Source organism: Centruroides vittatus, unplaced genomic scaffold (assembly GCF_030686945.1).
Source record: "Centruroides vittatus isolate TY-2023 unplaced genomic scaffold, ASM3068694v2 contig_459, whole genome shotgun sequence".
In the NCBI taxonomy this organism is placed as follows: domain Eukaryota; kingdom Metazoa; phylum Arthropoda; class Arachnida; order Scorpiones; family Buthidae; genus Centruroides; species Centruroides vittatus.
Genome location: NW_027122255.1, coordinates 1,968,999 through 1,974,998, shown reverse-complemented (window position 1 = coordinate 1,974,998; position 6,000 = coordinate 1,968,999).

Sequence of the window (6,000 nt, the reverse complement as noted above, 5' to 3'; positions counted from 1 at the left end):
AACGTAGATATTCATGTTTTAACAGTAACCAGTAGTATTGACAGGTGTAATTGAATTTACGTGGACGTTGATCCTAACCAAAATTTCTCGAATTTCTAGCATTATGTTGAATACCGTATATAATGAATGCACTATATATCTAAAAATAAAAAATATGGAAAAGTTAAGAAAACAAATTACAGAATCGACAACACGTCGTAAATTGCCGAATTTTTGATGGTCCACCCATTATTTTTCATATTGTTTCATTTCATACAAAGAAAATATTTATGTCTAAACTATCAACAAAGAATTTTGATGGTATTTTGAGCGATGCTATTTTTCAATATCAGGTGATCGAATTCTGCCTACCACACGACTGTATCACATAAAAAAATTAAAAATAAAATTTATGTTTAAAAATCTATCAAAGCTAACTGTTAAATCTTTAAGACAACATTCTTATAAGTAAAACGAAATAAAACGTTTGTTAATTAGTCGAGTTATAACCTAATAAAAAGCATTTATCAATAGAGTGATAAAATAATTAACGTTTATTGTCTCTCGCAGTAGGGGTAACGCGAGGTCTATTAACAAATATTTTTGCAGTAGCATTAAATTTCTGCTAACTTCACATGAATGAGTCATGTTTCTTCCCTATTTACGAACAAACCAGATGACAATCGGTGAAACGTGAGATAATTTACAGCTAGTTGAAATATGCTACGTTCATTAATTGCATTTTTTCCATCAAATTACGTAAAAATAAATATTATAAAGGGAATTTTGTCAATACATAAGTACTTTATACTACTAGAAAGAAAACAAAGCGCAGAATTTAACGTAGAAATTGTAGTTTTTTTACGCGATTGATAAAATTGAATAATTTTATAATAAGAACAGGATTCTGAGACCTTTGCGACTCAGGCAAGGAAAAATGTTGCGATTCACAAAGAATAATCAGCAACCGTTTTGAAGAATGTTAATTTGTGAGAAGCAAAGTTGATTAGTATTAAAGTGCTCCACATTCATTTTAATCAATTCAAGAATGTTAACTTAAGTAATGAACGACAAGAAAATTTTACAAATTAAATTCACATTTCAATTGATTTTTGTTATGTAAAACAAATAGAAGCATGCAATTAAACGAAATTTATAAAAATTAATACACGTTTAATTATAAATTGAAATATGCACTTAACAATATGAAATCACAATAAATTTTACAATTATCAAGATAACACAAAATTCTAGTTATTTGTATGTTTGTAACTATAATATGTTCAAAAGAGAACCCATTTCGCAACTAACATGATAAACGCTTCGTTATGAAGTATTAACAAGTAGTTCGGAAGAATTTTTCACTGAATATACTGTACTGTACATACAGTACATACTATTTCTCGTAATTTACAAAAAAAATATTTATTAATTTTATGCGCGTTAATAATTTTTTACTGACCATTTTTTTCCACGACACGGCTTAAATATTTTAAATAAAAATGGCTCACTAACCATTTTTGGTCAACAAACCATGTTTATTTTTGTTAACCAGTATTGGAGAATCTAAAAGAGGAACATTTCGGTTTTTAGTGTCATCCTTTTCGAACAGTTGCCAGAGTTTATGGGACCCCGAAATACGAGTATTAAAATTATCAAAATTTGTAACTGTTTATTGAAATGTTTTATCTAAGAGTTATTTTTGAATTTTCACATACACTCAACCCTGTTTTTGTGCGGTCTTTTTTTGTGCGATTTTTTATTTGTGCGATTTGTTTTGTGTGATTTTTTGTGTGCGGTATACGAATTTCAATCAAATTGGTATACTGCACAAAAATAATTGCACAAAACACATTGCACATATAAAAAATCGCACAAAAAAAGACCGCACAAAAACAGGTTTGAGTGTAATGGTTTGTTCTATTTGAAAATGCCAAAAACAAAGGTTATTACATCGAATTTTAAACTGCAGTTACTTCCAAAGTATCGGGCCAAAGTTTCTGGGTTGCCCACGCCAGAAACGAAACTAAAGAAAAACCTTTCAAATTTGAAACACGTGAGAAGATTACCTTGCGACACACTAGATGGCAGTATGACGTGCATTGCCAAAATGATGGATATGCAGCAGAAGGCATTTACGATGACTTTGTCTTCCAGCAGGGTGGGGCTCCATCTCATTAGCATACTGAGATGCGTCGATACCTAAACGTAGAACCCACCTGCAAAGTTTACGCAAATCAGCAATGTTGGTACTCTTCTGTCATTAGAGAACGAGATTGGTATAAAAATGGATTGCTGGATGATTGTACACACAATTGTAGGGAATTGCAAGTGAAGGTATGGGCGGAAAACGTGATTTAACAGACTTTCAACATGGAATCATTATGGATGCTAGAAGTAGCGGAGTATCAGCAAAACTGCTTCGCTTGTCGCCCCTACAAGTGGTGTTATGGTCTGGGGTGTCATCACATACGATCACCATTAGTAGTAATGTGAAGCTTCGAAAATGGGTCTAGAATTTGTGCAAAAAAAGGAAAAAAATTTTTTTTTCTCATTGTTTTGGAATAGAAGCAAATAATAATAATTATTATTATAATAAATTTATGTTGAAAAAACTCATCAACAAGAAAAAAAGAGGAAAACGAAAAATGAATATTTTTTGTCCATAAAAGGACATGTCTGTAGAGATTTCCGAGAAAGTCAGACTTCTCAGGTTAAAACAATAGATGAATTTGAGTACTTACATCGAACATCGTCGATAGGAATCGAATTGTCCGTCGATATTGACTCATCCAACGATCTGGGTTCCGATCTCGTTACAATTCGTAACGAAGGGGGGAGAGCGGAGGCAAGTCGGCATCGACCTATCGGAGTGTTCGATCTGGGACTCAAAGAAAAGTTATAAAAAACCCTAAGAAAAAGGGAATGAGACGTTCTCGCAGTCATTATTATTCATCACACATTTTGTTTTATCAAGTAAGCTTTTTTTATAATTTTGATTTTAGCCCTTATATCGTGGCTAGTGATTCAAAAATTTATTTTAAAAAAGTTTTGGCTCGAGACCGTATAATGAAAAAGAAAACATTATTAAAAGAGAAAGACCAATGCTTAAATTAAATATAAATACGTCGACAAAAAAATTTCGACATTTTGACGATAAAATTTATGACGAATGACGATTCTTTCGTAAAATTGAAGCAATTTGGAAATTAAAATAGAATAGAATTTAACGTTGGTAGACAATATAAAATAAATATTGAAAATTATAACGAGATAATTACGAATAATAGATACACTCAAACCTGTTTTTGTGCGGTCTTTTTTTGTGCGATTTTTTATTTGTGCGATTTGTTTTGTGCAATTATTTTTGTGCAGTATACCAATTTGATTGAAATTCGTATACCGCACAAAAAAATCACAAAAACATTGCACAATAAAAAATCGCACAAAAAAAGACCGCACAAAAACAGGTTTGAGTGTATATCTAAATTAATAGACGTTACTGTTATATGTTTTTTCTCAAAGCTAGAATTGGCATTTAGAGGGCGTAGGGAATTTATTGAATCTAATAACGGAGGTAATTATATTGAACTTTCTTATTTATTAAGTACGTCGGATAATCTATTAAAAATACATTTAAAAAAGTATACGGTTTTTACTGGCTTATCGAACAAACGAATACGAACGGGCCCTGACGCGCAATTAATTGATTGCCCCTGTAAGTCGGCTTCTTACAGAAACACAGCTTCCCTATTATCAAATGTCACGGCACGCCACTGGGATGCCGACTTGGTTAAAATTCCATTTGTACACTATATCCGGGCATGGATACAGACTCATAACATACCGCATTTCCGGCATATTGTGCAGCCGATCACTGACACAGACACGGTGGAGTTGGATATACAAATAGATGACTTTTGTAAGAAGCCAACTTTTAAGGGCAATGAGTTAATTGCGCGTCAGAGTTGGTCTAGGGTCCTTTCGTATGCGGGTAGTGGTGACGGAGACAAAGCTGAGTACCTTACAAAAACCGTTTATTTTAACATGAAATAAACTTACACTAGGAACAAATAGTTGCTTTAAACGATTGTTCGGACGTCCTGAGCGTCGAGGTTGTTTTCTCGTTCGAAGGTGGGCCCCGGGGCAGCGACAGGTAATAAGATTTTTCGGTTGGCGTCGGCGGCACGGCTTTCAGGATGGGCACAAAAGACGGAGAAAATGTTCTTTTGCGCATTGACACACGGCGTCTTCGTGATTCGGACCTTCACTAACCGAGTGTGTCCTATCCTCGAAGATCGGGAATTAAATCAATCTCCGTTCTTTTGTTTTTTGTCCATTCTCCCTCAATCACGCTTCCCGAGTGGCTGGTCCCTCGTTACGAAACGTAACGGGATTCCTTACCTGAAGCGCGAGAAAGGTCAAAATCGAAGCTGAATTCGATTTCTCACCGATCAAAGGACGACTTTCCTTCTAGGACTTATGGTTTCTTCGTCGCAGTTTGATATAAACAAAAGGTGTCGGACTACAACCATTTTTATCTTGCTTTTTTAAAACAATTAAATTTTTTCTCTAAATTGACTAAATTCTCGCGAATTTCGTGACAGTTCGGACCTGTCCGGGACCTCACACTTTTCTTTTCAGGACAGCTCCCTTCTTACTGTCCTAGTTAGACTATTTTACCACGGCTGGGTTACGCACAGGGGCGGATCTACATAGGAACTAATACGGCTTAAGCCCTGGGCACCCCAAAATTGAATTATCATCATAAATTTTAATATTTTTTTCATTGGCAATGAGCACTTATCGTATAGTAAAAAATAGTTAATATTAATAATATAATAATAATGATAATTTATAGTATTATTTGTATTAACGAAAAATAGGACCCAAGTGGACTTCAATAAGCCCTAGGCCCCGAAAAACCTAGATCCGCCCCTCAAGATCTGATCCTGATTATTGCTACGGATGGTTCGAAAGACGATATCACATTCACGGCAGCTTACATCGATTCTGATCTCCACATGCAGGTTTACTTTACCCTCCACCCTCCACCCTGAAGTGACCACCTTTACGGTGGAAGGGTACGCTATTTTGCAGGCCATTAAGCACGCTACCGAGCACAGACAAGACATTAGTGAGGTTGAGGCTGAAGTTTTGAACACGAAAACGTGTACGTCGGAAGTTCAGCGCCGCTTTCCTGTAAGCCTAGAAGTTTGACAATGGCGTTTGGAATGTCGAGCATGATTCCACTGACTTTCCAAACACTATTGTCAAACTTCTAAGCTTATAGAAAAGCGGCGCTGAACGTCCGACGTACACGTTTTCGCGTTTAAAACTTCGGCTTCAACCTCGCTATTATTGTTCGTACGGATTCACGGTCACTCCTCAATGCTTTGCAGACATACGCATCACATCATCCGTCATATATATTTATATGACGGACATCAGCGAAACACAAACAGCTTTCAAATGGATGCCAGGTATACCGTTCAATGAACTAGAAGACAAATTGGCGAAAAGCCGGCCCCGTACTTACATCCAGACCCCAGCAGATTACATATCCCCAGGGACAGATCTAGGTTTTTTGGGGCCTAGGGCTTATTGAAGTCTAGATTAAGAATTGGCATTGCCTTATAAGGCAGTATAACGATAATGATATTATCATTATGATAATAAATACTAATAATTATCATTATTTTTATATTATTAATATTAACTATTTTTACTATACGATAAGTGCTCATTGTTAATAAAAAATAAGACTTCGCATACCAAGTAAAAGTTGAATTAAAATATGGCATTCTTTATGCATAATGCCATTCCGATTTACGAAAATAATTTCGCTTTTAAATAACAATAATAATTTGAAAACGTTTATCCAAACTTCATTGTTTCAATTTTTATTGTTTATTATTAATTAAGTGGAAGATCGATTATTTTGAGTAAAAATCATCAGATTTTGTAGAAATAATGAAGATTTTGCAGGTTCTACATCTGTGCCTCCTCCTCGCAAACTGT